A 14,182-nucleotide genomic window follows, 5' to 3' on the forward strand; every position below is an offset into this window, starting at 1 on the left:
GCTGTAAGCACGTTCAGGGCTATTTATTTCAAACAACAGCTTGCTCCAAACCTCCTCCACCCTCCTCCCAAATGCTTGGAGGGCCAAAATTAGGATTCAGAGATCTTGGAGCATCATTGTTTGGAGATGCTGTGTTTGATAGGATGCACTTTATCCTATTTATAGAAATAAAGTTCATCCCACTCAGGCTCACAGAGAACTGAGGGTCTCTTTTCCTAATTACCAGCACATTCTGATTAATAATAACCACTGTTTATATAGCTCAGCATTCTGTTGGTGCTAAAAGATGTAAATAACATTTCCTGCCAGTTTGGAACAATATGTTCACAGAGTCAGAGTGGAACAGGGATTTTGAAGGAAGTTTAGAACTCAGATTTTGCTGAGGGAGAGCTAATGGAAAGCTCATTTCACATAAGGGAACGAGTGCATCTCGGATGGACTGTGGCCCGTATTTGATGAATGCCTACAAGTGGCGCTGCTGGCAGGCCATGCATCAGGAGGGGGTGACAACAGAATATTTCAGTGTTCAACATCTCTCCCAAGTAGCCTGAAGAAAGCAACTGCAATAAAAGCACTTGAGAAGCTGAGAAATGCCCCTCTGATTTATGGAGCAGCCAAGTGCCCACCTCCCCGTGGAAGTCCAGGAGAGGGGAATGTCTCAGCACCACGGGAAATCTGATCTTGTCATACTTGCCTTAAGCTGGATCTCATCTCATCTGTGCCCACAGCTCTCAGGTTCCTGGGGGAGGAGAAAACAAAACCACAAAGTCACGATGCAGCTGGCTCTGTGCTGCTCCAGGAGGCGGCAGGGGTGATGTTTGTGACTGCCCCATCGGTGCAGGGAGGTGAAATTCCAAACCAAACCAGGAAAACTTTTAAATCCCAAATCTGCAAAGCTCTGCTTGGGCTTCGGCTGCATTTTGGGGAAGGAAAGTGCTTTTCTGGGCAAATCCCTTCTGAACAGCCTGAGGGGTCTGCTGGTGGCTGTGCTCTGACTCTGGAGTGACAGTGACCAAACCTGTGGGTGACAGCAGTGCCACCTCTGCTCCCGTGGGTGACAGCAGTGCCACCACTGCTCCTGTGGGTCACAGCAGTGCCACCTCTGCTCCCTTGGGTCACAGCAGTGTCACCTCTGCTCCTGTGGGTGACAGCAGTGCCACCTCTGCTCCCATGGGTGATAGCAGTGCCACCTCTGCTCCTGTGGGTGACAGCAGTGTCACCTCTGTTCCTGTGGGTCACAGCAGTGCCACCACTGCTCCCATGGGTGACAGGAGTGCCACCACTGCTCCTGTGGGTGACAGCAGTGTCACCTCTGCTCCTGTGGGTGACAGCAGTGCCATCACTGCTGCCTGAGGGCCAGGAATGCTCCTTGCTGCTGCTCAGGGATGGATTGGGGAAGCAGATTGGAGAGCAAAGGGTGGGAGACACCCCAAAAGGTGCCAGCCATGGCTGGAGGCCACACCTGGTGTGGGCACAGGCAGGGGCAGTGCCAAGGGAGCTCCAGGGAGAAGCTCCTTCCTGGGTGTATGGGAGGGGTGGTGGCACAAGAGTGACAGAGCTGCTCCAGCCTGGCAGAGAAGCAGGAAGGGCCAGCAGAGGTGCTGTGCTCCTCTCCAGGCTGCAGGAACACACGGAGGTTCAGGACTTGGGATGATCAGCTCACACCCCATCCACTGGAATCTCACTGGCAGCACATCCTCAGGAGGCACTTCCCATTAAAATCCCCCACACCTCTTCCTCTTCCAGGCTTTAGCTGAATCCCAGCAGCAGAGAATAAATAAAGCTGAGATTGTTTGCTTGGGTTTGTGTGAGTCATAAGCCTTCAGTGGCTTTGGCCTGAGCCCTGCAAACATTGCAGTCAGGAGCTCAGGGCTGGGCATGTTTCATTCCCACTAAAATATATTAGAAAGATTCAAGTAATGACAAAAATAATGTGATTTTTTTTAATCTGGAAATTTGTCAGAATAAACATATTGTGCAAGCACATTAGAATATCTGGAAGCTGAATTCATTTTTAAAGCTTTTAATGAAATAATAATGTTTTACCCTGGGACTTATACAAGCTCAGGCTCTTGGTGTAGCACGTCCTTGCCTTGGGATGGACTTTCCTACCCTGGCTCATGTTCCCTTGTCTTTTTTAGCAAGTTATAAAGTAAAGTACAACTCAGTACAAGATGGGGAAGACAAAATCTGCTCCTTGATTCGTAATATCCTTAGGACAGGCATTGCCTTCTCTTTGTTCTCCGAGTTTGACCTTTGAGAACCTCAGAGAGAAATAGATTTTTGAGAGTTTTTTACAGTTTTAGAGGGAGGAAAGTAAGAGAGGGTTGGAAGTGATTTGTATGAGAGGAACAAAGGAAATGACAGTAAAAAACCCCGGTGTCTCAAGATGAATTCAGGTTATTGGCATCTGTCAAATAGTGAATTACTGAAAAGAGATAAGAATGTTCATCAACAGCTTTTTGATTTCCCTGGGAGTCCTCCCTTTTATTAGGGCAAACCTTGCCTCTGTTTGCCAGACGTGGTAATAATGATGTTATCAGTGTTACAGTCAAGACAGAAATGACAATTTGCATTGTATTCCTAAAAATAAATAAATAAAATAATCAAAATACTGTGTGGAAGAGCAGACTTAAGTTTTATTGGATATGGTTTGGGGCTTTTATATAGTTGGAGAAGTCTGGTTTTTACTTCAGTCCGAGTGGCTGAGTTCAGTGAATGTCTGGGATTTTCAGGTTTCTTGGAAGGATGAAGGGCAGGAATCCCACGTGAGCTGCTGCAGCTCCAAAGGGAAGTTGCTGGCACATCCCTGACCCTCGGGATAACTCGTACCTCCTGATGGGGCTGGTAAAGAACGGCTGAGCAGGACATCAAACCAAGCAGTGAGGAAACGGAACAGCCCTGCTCTCAAAGGAACACAAAAGCAGCTTTTAAGGGAAAGGTGACCGCCCTGAAACCGCAAACCCTCCTTGGGAGCTGATAGAAAAAATCTCTTTGACAGCAGGAGAGCCTTGGGTTCTGTCTTTGTGTCTCATCTCCTCATCCTCTACTCACCGTGCTCTTCCCACTGTTGAGTTACTCCCGCGTTTATGTAACCCTAAATATATATTGATTTTAAACAAAGTTTCAGGCTTGCTTTCTTCCCTTTTGCCTTCAGCTTTCTTGTAAATCTCCCTGCTGCCTTTCAAATTGCCTCTTCCATTTTAATTGCATTAGGGAAGAATGCAGCTCCTCTCTCTCCATTTGCATCTTTTTGATGTGAAAACATTGGGATGAAAGGTGTCCCTCATGCTTAAACCTGGTGTGGAAAGGGCTTTTTCTCCTCCTCCCCCTGAGCTGGGGAGCAGAGGAGACATCAACTCCAGCACTTGTGCTCAGATAAAAGGGAGTGGGAGCAGTGGAGGAGGAGAAGGAGGAGGAAGGGATGGGAGAAGGAAGAAAATGCTTGGAAAAACACAGTGAGATGTTTTAGCCTTGCTGCATCTTCTATAAACTCATAGGAACAGAAGGCCAGGCTTTGAGAGTATTTAAAATAGGCCCATAAATATATATGTATTTAATTATGGATGCTTAAAATTCTTTTGGAAATACGCAGGTTTCAAGTCTCCAAAGTGTTGCCCAGTTTAATTCCTTGGGGTTCTGTGTCTTTTGGGGTGGGTGCTGCTCTCATACTCTGCATTTGTAGTGTCACCAGGTTCATGGGTGTTCAACACCACAGATTTCCCTGCAAAGTCCTCACATTAAACCTCTTTGTGCCTCTTTCTTCTATTTTGTTAATCTCCAAAGAGGAAACATGATCTGTATTCGATTTTTCCACGTGGTCACCATAAACCCCTTGTGCTTCCACCCAGTCCCAGAACCGGCACCTTAGAGAAAGGTTGGAGCAGGCCAATTAATCTTTTCATTAAGTGTACAAAACTCCAGCCCCGCTTTTATCCCAGTGAACAAGAGATCTCTGCCCTTCATTGCTGTTCAGCATGTTCTGCCCTTGTTATTCCTGAAGAAGAGAAAAAGGCTGGGAGTTCTGGGATCTCTCATTCCATCCCTGGCCAGATGCACGAGCCAGGGGAGAGCTGTGTTCCTAGAAAGGATCAGTATCTGGTGGGATCCTGATTCTCCCTGGGCTTGGAGAACTCTGTGTACAACAAAACCAGGTCATTTTAGAGCAGAACCTGATCCCATCTTCCCTCTGCTTGTAGGATCCTGAGCAAAACAGTCCCGTGGACATTTTTGGGATCCAGAGGGGCTGCTGTGGGCAGGGGCTGTGCTCAGCAGGGCCATAAATGCAAGGTGCTGCTTTCCTGGGCATTTGTTTGACAGAGGACCCACGAGAGGCTAATTCTGGTTATAATTTTAGTCGAGTAATCCTTGAAGAATAGATTAATTAAAGCCACAGGTGCATCTGAATTTAGGCTCTCTTTGAAGCTGATTTTCACCCCACTGATTTTCTTGGTGACCTCTGATAGTTTAATGTGTTAATTTAACCTAAGTGTGATTTGATAAACAGCAGCAGTTTTAAGGGTGTGATCACAGCCTCCTCATCACTGCCTGGTTTGGCAAATCTCAGCTTTGCTCTGTGCAAAGCCCAAATCCCTCTGGAATGGTTCCTGTTCCCAGGAGCAAACTGCACCTCAGCCATGGACACACTGAGCATTTGATGGATTCCTTCCCTAAGCAGCCACTGGAAGGCACCTGGGCAGATATTTTAACCTTCTTGCCAAGGAAATGTGAGGAAAGTTTATTATCCTGAGCACTGGAATGCTCAGATGCCATTTTTAGGGTGGCTTTAAATCTCCATGAAATGCTCCCCAGAAGCGTAAGGACTGAGTTGGCACAAACATGTGAGGAGGAGCCATTGGGGTTTATTCCCTTCACAGTAATAATAATAATAATAATAATAATAATAATAATAATAATAATAATAATAATTTTTTTTTTTTTCATTTAGGAAAGGGTCTGGTTTTTTCCTTCCAGGTATTCCCATCCAAAGAGGCTTCACTGCCTTTTAAAAGCTCTGCTGAGGTTGTTTTTCTCCAAGCACCACCACTATTCCTGCTTTTGGAAGGAATTTTCCTGCTCAGCCATTCCTGCCACAGGAGCTTCCATCACCAGCCCAAGAGTACACCCTGCAAAATGGGGATTCTTTGTCCCTTTGAAATGATATTTTGTGCTTCACTCACTGCTGATTTGGTTCAAACTCATTTTTTATGCTGCTCTTCCCCTCCAAAGACAGGGGCACTTCTGTCCTGTGATTACAGAGGCAGCCTGGGAATTTCCCCTTGGTCCATAATTTCAGATGTTATTCTGTGCAAAAACAAGCCCTGCAGTGAGCAGTCCCCAAACCTGCACTGAGCTTAAATTGCTCAGTGATTTTTTTTTCCCATTTGCTGTTTTTAGGCTCAGTTTGCCACAAAGTTACAGGATTTTGGAGCCAGGACAAGTAGTGCAGGTAGAGGTGGATGATTAATTGCTAAATTAGAAGGGAGATGGAAACTGAAAGCTGCTTAGAGATGAACTTAAATGAAAACCCCAAACCTAAGAACCCTCATGAAATACAACCTTAAGCCAATCAATGGCCCTTTTGTTCAATTCTCATTTTGTGTGCAGGTGAAGGAGGGATTTAATTCCAGCCTAACTGTGAAGGGATGAACAAATTAGATCGGGTTTTGTGTCCCCCTCCCTATTTAATCTCTCCTTTCCCATTTTCTCCTGCCCTACCAGGAGCAAGGAAATCTATTACAGCTGGGACACTGCAGCCTTTCTCTCGGATGTAAAATCTGACTGAAAGTCCTGCAGGGATAGATTTCTTTTAAAAAATACTTCAAAAGAGCAAGAGATTTGCTTTGTTTGAACATTCCAGTTTTCATCCATCTCCTTTCAAAAGAAAACTCTGCTGCTCTTGATGGACGGGCCCAGTCTAGGACTGCAATAAATTCACTGCTCAGGGAATTTCACCTTTAAATTGTGCAGGAAAATAAGAAGTTAAAGGGTGGGAGGGAGCAGGGGCTGGGAGGGGGAGTGATGAGTGTCAGTTTAGAGGCAGCTACTTTGTCTGTATATTTCTGGAAGAAAATCACATTTCTTTTCCCACCGCACAAACTGGGAATAGTTTCTGTGGGATCTGGGAGCTGCAGGTGAGCAGGAGCCCCCTTCCCTCCTCTCCCCAGCTGCAGCCCAGGGAGCTGAGCTGCTGTGCACTGAACTGGTCCCAGCGCCGAGGCTGAAGGAGGCAGGGAGGGAATGAAGCCTGGGAGCATTCCGTGTTCCAGCACTGCCCTTCCTTTGAGCTCCCAACCCCATTCCAGATGGGAAAAGTGATGTGGGTTTGGGGAATGGCTGGGAGAGGGCCATGGCAGCACTGCCGGGGCTGGGAGGGCATGGGCACCCCCAGGGGCTCAGCTCGGGGTGCGGGAGGGAGGGATAGGAAGGCTCAGAGATCCCTGGAGCCCGGGATGGAGAGCAGGGGCAGGTGTGCCCAGGGGTGCCCGCTACAGCTTTGGGAGCAGGGGTGCAGCCCCTGGGGAAGGGCGGGGTTTGGGAAGCTCTGGCAGCCGGGCAGGAGGGGCACCAACCCCGGAGGGTCACACCTGGCACACCTGGGGCCGGAGCAGGAGCCCGGTGGGGACCACAAGTGGCCGAACTGGGGGCAGCGGGGCGGGCAGGGCAGCCCTGGAGCCTGCCAGGGACCGTGTCAGTGGCACACGCTGGTACCGTGCCGTGCCACTCTGGCCCGTGGCTGTCCTGGTGCCGTGCCAGCCTGCACACCGGTCCCACGCTGCCTGGCGCGGTGCCGTGCCAGCCTCACAGCCCAGGCATCGCCGTGCCGTGCCAGCCTGAGTGCTGGTGCCGTGCCAGCCTTGCACGCAGGTATCTCAGTGCCGTGCCAGGCAGGTACCGCACTGCCCGGTGCCGCGCCAGCCCGCCCCGCTACCGTGCCGTGCCATTCAGCCTGCACGTCGGTCCCACGCTGCCCGGCGCTGTGCCGTGCCAGCCCAGTGCCAGCCTCGCACACGGGATCACGGTGCCGTGCCAGCCGTGCCGTGCCGTGTCCCCGTGGGGCCGGGATGCAGCGGAGCATCCCCGGGCTCTGCCGCAGGCGCTGCCCGCGCCGGGCGATCGCCGCTGCTCCCGGAGCCGGCTCCAGAGGCGCATCCCCCGGGCAGGGGCACAGTGCCCTGGGCACCGCGGGCAGGGCACGGGGCTGCGGCTGGGGCCATTTCGGGATGGCCCCGCTGCCCTTTCCTTCCCTCCCTCCCTCCCTCCCTCCAGCGCCCGCGGCTCCGCACAAAGGAGCCCCGCAGCCGCTCACTCACCTGCTCCGGCCACGTCCTGCGGCTCCGGGGCTGTCTACGGCTGGCAGCCCGGGCAGGGAGCCCCGAGCCCAGGCAGGGAGCCCCGAGCCCGGCCGGTGGCCCCGAGCCGACGCTGCTGGCCCGCGGTGCCGCAGCTGCAGCGAGGGTGGGAGCGCTCCACACCCCCTCGGCAGCACCATCTGAGCCCAGCCGAATTTGTCAACTTTATTTAGGGGGAAGAATGGATCACATGGGAGCCTCTCCGAGCTGGGAGGAGCATGCGGTGCGGAATCAGGTCACCGACAGAAACACGAGCTAGCCACGGCCACCGGCAGAGAGAGCCTGAGACAAAGGCAGGGGAGCTGATGGGAATTCAGCCGCTTTCTCCCCGTCTCTGGCCATTAAACCTGGTCATTTCACGCTCCTTTCATCAGGTGAGGTTTCCTAATCAAGTACGAAATAGAGTGCAATGTGCAAGAAACGTTTTCAGCTTCCGAGCGCTTTTGAGCACATTCATCCTGTGGAGCATTTCCACAGCCTTTTCTCTGCCCGTTTCTGGCTCTGCCCTGCTGTGCTGCATTGATCCAGCTCCAGAGAAATGGATGCTGGACCCATTCCCAAGCACCACATCCAGCAGTCCCGGTGGAATATCCACCTCTGTCTCAAAGCTTTAATTTGCACCTCCTGCTCAGACAAAGGCTGGAGGCTGCTGCCTGATCCCCACTGCCCCACAGGCTGAGGAATCCTTGTGGAGCTGTACCTTTTCCTGCTCCTTCTCATTCATTAATGGCTAGCAAAGCTTCCAAGCACGGGTAACAAGAAATTTGCCCCCCGATTGCTGCCAGGACCGCAGCAGGATCCGTGTGACTTTTAATATCATTGTTTATTTCATCAGCACACATTCCCAAAGAGCTGCGGTGAGTCTGGGTTATTCAGAGGCCAGGATTCAAGTGTGGATCCCTAAATACACACGGATCTTGTGAAGGAGTGGGCCTGACTTTTATAGGTGCTAAGCAACTGTTCTTGTGCATTTCCATCTGCCTTGAAGTCACATCCCACCCTCTCCACCTTCCTCATGTCCACACTCTGAGACAGAAATGTGCTTTGGAAAGTAGGCTGGCTCGTTCCTCTGCTGCCAGGAGCTTTCTGCCCAAAGGAAACTCCATCCTGCCCCACAGAAAATCCATCCTGAAGCAGGACACCCGATGGAAGGGAGTTGGGAGCCAGGGGAATTGCCACTGATGTGTCCAGGGAGGGTAAAAACCCAGGGGAGGGTGTCTGCTGCAGCCAAAAATGGCTCAAGCAGCCATGGAACAAGTGGCAGCTGCCTACAGAGGGACTTTCCTTCCTTCAGCTTGCAGAAAATTATCCAGCCTTGGCACTTAAAGGCTGGAACAGTCAAAATGTTGATTCTTGGCAACTTCTTAATGAAGCCTCTGGATTAGAGAGGATGTAAATGAGGATATCACACCAGGAAAACAATCCTCACATCAGAGAGCACCCAAAGGCAAAACTGAGTTCCTTGGTGGGCACTGCAGTCCTGGCTGGAGCAGAACTTCCCAATTGTTGCTTTCCTCTCCCCAGAACAGGGGGAAGCTGTCCCAGGCTCCTGCTTCCCGTGGCTCCAGAGGCTCCAGGGAGTGCAGCTGCCCCTGCTGGAGGGAGAATTCAGCCCCAGCTGGTTCTCTGGAGGGCAAATCAGCGAGAGCAGGGAGCTCTTTGCAGCTTTGCTCCAGCACAGCCCCAGCCTGGGCCTGGCCCAGGGAAATGGGAGTGCCTTGGGTTGGAAATGAGGGTGTGTGTTCAATTTCCATCTGTCAGAGCTGGGGCAGTTCTCTGCTGTTCACTGGGCACTTTTCTTTATCTCTCCCACAGCCAATCCTCCCTCCAGGAGATCTCTTCTCTTCATGGGCCATTAATTATTAATTATCTCCTGTTCATGGCCAGTGAGTGTCCCTGCATGGCTGAGAAAATGCCATCATCCCATGGGGAGAGGCTCCGCCCAGGGAAAGAGCCAAGCATTCCTACCTGGATACAATCTGACCTGGGGAACACCACAGCAGCCTTTGCCCACTGCATTCCCAGAGGAGCAGCTTTCTTCCCCACTGCATTCCCAGAGGAGCAGCTTTCTTCCCCACTGCATTCCCAGAGGGAGCCCAGGCCCATCTCCAGCAGCCCTGGAGCTCCAGAGGAAAACTCCAGCCTTGTCCAGGATCCTGCTCCAGCAGAAGCACAGCTGGCACTGCAGGAGGGCTGAGCCACCATGGAATGGGACTGCTGCCAGCACCCTGACCCACCGGCTGCCAGACCTGTTCTGACTCTGGCAGTGGTGTTTGTACCACTGCATTTGTATTTTTTAGTTTTCCTAATAAAGAGCTGTGATTCCTATTCCCATATCTCTGCCTGAGAGCCCCTTAATTTCAAAATTACAATAATTCAGAGGGAGGGTTTTACATTTTCCATTCCAGGGGAGGCTCCTGTCTGCCTTCCTTAGCAGACACCTGTCTGTTCAAACCAGGACGGGGAGATTTCCCCAGGAAAACCTGGGGGTTGGGACCTGGGCACTGTGCTCGCTGTATAGCTTCCCTTTGGCCTGGATTTCAGCCCTGGGAGGATCCATCCCTCTGCACAGCTGCTCCAGGTGTTTAAGGTTATTTTGTGACAATCTCTCTGCATTGCCAGGCAGGAGGAGACCTGCCAAAGGCTTTTCCAGCCCTGGTCACTCCTTATTTCTCTTTCATCCCCAAGTTCTTTCTTCCTCACCGACTGAAGTTTTCTGTCTCCTGCACTTCATGAAACTTTCCTTTTATATTTTTAGACACTGCTGCTTGCTGAAGTGTCTGATGTCAAGTGAAAATCTATACATAATGTGTATCTAAATGCATATTTATATAAATTCACCCATATACATATGCAAAGACCTGGGAATGCAAATTCCTCCCTGTTTGCATTGGTGCAAGGGGAGTTTTTCCTCTGGTTTTATTACATTTCACTCTCCCCAACACTTTGCCAATGAGCTCAGCCTATAAGGAATGTCTGAAAAGATTTAATATATTTTTATGCTACATTTAAGCTTTTCTTCAAATGCTTGTTCTTAATCCTCTATGACTAATCCACTCAAATTCCTCACACCATCAGATTTCCACTTCCTGACTCTCCTCTAAGGCTTGCCACAGGTCAGGGATTGTATCAATAATCTGAAGATTGTGGCTCTCAGGGAGCTGTTGACAGGGACAGTGTTGATTTGGCACAGCTCTATCTCCTCCAGGAAAACTTACAATTCTCAGAAAATCTGGAAAACCTTGATTTCAGTAAGACTTTAGGAAGGAATTCTGGGCTGTGAGGGTGGGGAAGCCCTGGAACAGAATTCCCAGAGAAGCTGTGGCTGCCCCTGGATCCCTGGAAGTGTCCAAGGCCAGGCTGGAGCAGCCTGGGACAGTGGAAGGTGTCCCTGGGTACAGGTGGGTGACCCAAGGAGATTATTCCCAGGGAAATGTTGTTTTTTTCCATGTCCATGCTGCTGTCAAGGTGCTCTTCTCATGCAGAGATTGGAGCAGGTTCCTCACCTTTAATGGTCCCCATCTCCTCTTGGAGCAGAGAATCAGGAATGTGGCTTTTTCTAATCCCAACAGAGCAGGGAGGCACTAAAACCAGAATTATTAAAAGCAAAGTTTCCCATCAACACCAGACCGTCAAATTCCTCCTCATTGGATAAAGTTATAAATATTGACTGCAGGGGAAGAGCAAAATTTAGAGGCAAACAGAGTGAAAGGAAAGCTCATCATGCAGAAAGTTTGTGCGGGATTGTTGCTCCCTTCCATCCTAAGTGGAAGGTTTGGCTTTATTAAGAGAGATAAAATTGACTTAATAAAAAAATCAGTTAAGAGCCCATAATGTAAAAGTGGCTCAGCCAGCACTGCTGATCTCTCAGTCTCAGTGATTTTAATTGCATTCAGCCTGGTCGTGAAACGTGGAATGAGGTCTGAGATTCCCGAGGCATTGTTGGAATTCTCAGGCTGCTCCCCCATCTCTGAAATGGCTCCTGAGGAAAACTGACAGCTCCTGAATCCTTTATTCCAGGGAGGAGGCAGGCAAGGGGGTGTGGTAGGAGCACAGAAAATACAGAAACCTGAGGCAGGAAGTCAGCAATTCCTCATTAATCTGCCATCTGGGGAGAGCAAGGAGAACTCCAGAGGAACTGAAAGGCGTTAGAGGTGATATTAATGACAGGGATGCTGCTGCCCAGGGCACAGAACTCCCCCGTGGAATTCCATGCTGCAGGTGTGCTCTGAGGCTGGAAGCCTTGAAGGATTCCTGGGAAGGTGCCTTGTGGGGGTGGGAGCTCCACAACTATCAGCAGTGCCTCTGGTTGTGACCTGGGCTGTAAGTCAGCACTTGCAAAGAGGAAATTCCCTTTGGAGGCAGATTTCCTGCTTTCCTTTGGCTCTGGGTGTGCAAAAGCAGCTTTAGAGCAGCTGGGGGTGCCCAGGTCAGGAGCTGGGGCTGCACAAACCCTTGGATCCTTGCAGACACTTCTGTTCCCGCACCATGGAACACTCCTGGCTCCGTGGCTGCTGCGTGAGGGGGAAATTCAGCTTCACAACTGAGAGATAAATCTGGATTTCCCCCGAGGTCGACTCCTTCTGTGCACGTGAATCCCCAGTGCTGGCGACTGGAGAGCTGCTAAGCTCCCTTTGCCAGATCAAAAACCTCCTGGGAAAAGCTTGGATCAAAGGATGAAGGTTCTGGAAACAGGGGCTAGAGTGCAGCTAGGACAGCCAGGCCTTGTTTTGCAGTGCTGGGATGGAAAGGCCAGGGGTTCCTGTGATGTTCTGCTGATGGGGCTCCTGTGTTGTCTGAGATGACCCTGAGGAACCCCAGGATGATCCCTGCCAGCACCACCCCTGGCATTCCTAGAATTTCCTTTTATTCCCTCTCGTCCCATGGCAGGGGGATCTGGATGGGCTTTAAGGTCCCTTCCCACCCCACCCATTCTGGGATTCTGTGAGAGAAAGCCCCTGTGGTTTCCACTTGCCTGTGCGTCCATCTCTGTTCTCTCATCCCAAGCCCAAAGATGCCCATCCCTCCTCCCTCAGCTCTCATTCCCACTGTCCGTGTCCCTCATTCTGTCCTGCTGTCCCCATCTCTGCCAAGGCCAGATTGGCTATCCCAAATTAATCAGCACTTTTACAACACAGCAGCTTCCTAACAACTTTTTCACCAGTCAGTCGAGATAAAACGGGGACAATAAGTTAATCAAAAATGCATTTGTAATGTGAACCTTGCAAAAACCAGGAATAAATTAACAACATGTGCTCGGAGCAGAACATGAGTTTGGTGAAGTAAAGTGGGTTAAACGAAGCAGGGAGGAAATGCTCTTGTTCTGCAATAAAACATTCAATCAGGGAGGTGCTCAGCTGTTCCTGAGTAACCCCTGAGGAGGGAAGGCACCAGAAATGGGCTGCACAACGAGAGGAAACACAGATGGAATTGCTGCTCGTTAATTTAGAATCCTCCACCCAGCCAGGCAGGGTCCTGCAGGAAGGTGTCCTCCAGCAGGTGCTCCAGGCAGAAGAGGTGGCACTGGAGGCTGCAGCTGGGGCTGCACCTTCCTCCTGGGATCTCTGACCCTGGGAACCTCCCAGCGTTCGCCTGAGTGTGTTCACCGGGCTTTTGTAAGCTGCAATGGGCTTTTGTAGGCTTTTGTAGGTACAGAAATGTTGTTCTGGAGTGGAGCTGGGTGGGTTTTCACACCCCTGCTGTCAGGGCTCTGAGGGAGAGGCAGCTGGTGTGCTAAAACAAGGGATGGACTTTGGAACGCTGCAGGGTTAGGGACTGCAGGGCTGGAGGCAGGGAGTGACACAAATATCAGTTTTCCTGGCAGGCAGGGACATGAATGTCAGCTTTCCTGGCTGCTCACTCCTCCCACTGATCCCCCATGCTGTTTTCTGGAGCAAAGTGTAAACATTTGCTGGGAGGTGTTTGGTGGCCCTGCTGGCAGTGGCTCCATGGGTTCTTCATCTGATGTTCAAATACAAATTTGGGATCTCCAGTTGCCAGCTCCGAGCTCAGCGTGGGGCTGAGGGCCAGACTGGTGGAACTGGGAAGCAGAACTGGGTGAACTGGGCTCTGCCCCCCTGTTTGGGCCAGGACAGAGGCCAGCTCCCACCCTGAGAGCCCTGTGGGGCTGAATAAAGGCAAAACACCAATATTTGGTTTCATCATTAGCATCGGCAGGGGCATGTTGGGCTGCAGGGAACAGGGCTGGTAAATAGGAACTTGTGGGGTTTCATTATTTACTTTGAAATAAATGAGGTTGTAATCCATCTCCTTAGTTAAGGAAATTGTTATCTTGGAGTCCTTCTGCTCTGTTTATTCTGAGTGTAAATGGAAAGTGATTCTTTGCTCTAAAGCTCCTAATCTCGACACAAAAGCAGGAGCAATAGGTTTAACCCCCCCCCCCCAGGAAGAGCAGGAGGTGTGACACTGCAGCAAGGCCTGAAAATCAATGATTAATGCTTTGGGGGTTTTAATTAATCTCCCATTTAATAATGGAGGATCAGTGGTCAAGGAGCTTCTCCAGAGCCACTCCTGGCAGTGGGATACAAGTGGATCAGGAGTGGGAAGAGCCAAGCAGGAATGTTTTGCCCAGAACCCAGCAGAGGTTACCTGGCTAAATCTGTGGGGTCGGAGGTTTGCCTTCCTCATCATCTCTGATGAAACCTCCAAGGGCCTGAGGGGCTCCAGGAGAGCTGGAGAGGGACTGGGGACGGGATGAAACGACAGGACACAGGGAATGGCTCCCACTGCCAGAGGGCAGGGATGGATGGGATCTTGGGAATTAGGAATTGTTCCCTGGGAGGGTGGGCAGGCCCTGGCACAGGGTGCCC

At 50.8% G+C, this 14,182-nt stretch overlaps 1 long non-coding RNA gene across 1 annotated transcript; it reads left to right on the top strand.

Annotated features, from left to right (window-relative positions):
• The first annotated feature begins 6,064 nt into the window (after positions 1–6,064).
• LOC128795279 (uncharacterized) lies at positions 6,065–9,667 on the top strand. The gene is made up of 3 exons (XR_008433465.1): positions 6,065–6,134; positions 7,526–7,726; positions 9,168–9,667. It is a non-coding gene; the product is annotated as an uncharacterized LOC128795279 (long non-coding RNA).
• Positions 9,668–14,182: the final 4,515 nt, after the last annotated feature.

Source organism: Vidua chalybeata, chromosome 14 (assembly GCF_026979565.1).
Source record: "Vidua chalybeata isolate OUT-0048 chromosome 14, bVidCha1 merged haplotype, whole genome shotgun sequence".
Taxonomy (NCBI): domain Eukaryota; kingdom Metazoa; phylum Chordata; class Aves; order Passeriformes; family Viduidae; genus Vidua; species Vidua chalybeata.